The 246-nt window shown below is 39.4% G+C and overlaps 1 protein-coding gene across 1 annotated transcript in view; it reads right to left on the bottom strand.

Annotated features, from left to right (window-relative positions):
* Window positions 1-246, bottom strand: part of LSM1 (LSM1 homolog, mRNA degradation associated) — an 11,474-nt gene that overhangs the window by 949 nt on the left and 10,279 nt on the right. The gene's annotated exons all lie outside the window — the stretch shown is intronic.

The raw sequence follows: 246 nt of genomic DNA, 5'->3' as shown, positions 1-246 counted from the left end.
CCCTAACCCTAAAGGACACAAGAGAGAAGTTACTGAGGCCAAGATGAGTCTAGATTGAGTTTTTTATTTTTACATTATCAAAGTCAGCTTAATTTCTGGGGGTTGTGGCTCACTAAGGTGGCAGAGAACACTGATTCAAAGACGTACCCCCACTCAAAGACAACGCGTCTTCTAGGGAAAACCTCAGTAGACCAGTTAGGTTACTAAAAACCAGCTTAACTCAAATATATTTCTCTACTATTTTTT

The sequence above is a fragment of the Crocuta crocuta genome, unplaced genomic scaffold, assembly GCF_008692635.1.
Source record: "Crocuta crocuta isolate KB4526 unplaced genomic scaffold, BGI_CrCroc_1.0 scaffold698, whole genome shotgun sequence".
NCBI lineage: Eukaryota > Metazoa > Chordata > Mammalia > Carnivora > Hyaenidae > Crocuta > Crocuta crocuta.
Note: the sequence above shows the minus strand (reverse complement) of the source record. Positions and strands in the feature narration are given on the sequence as shown.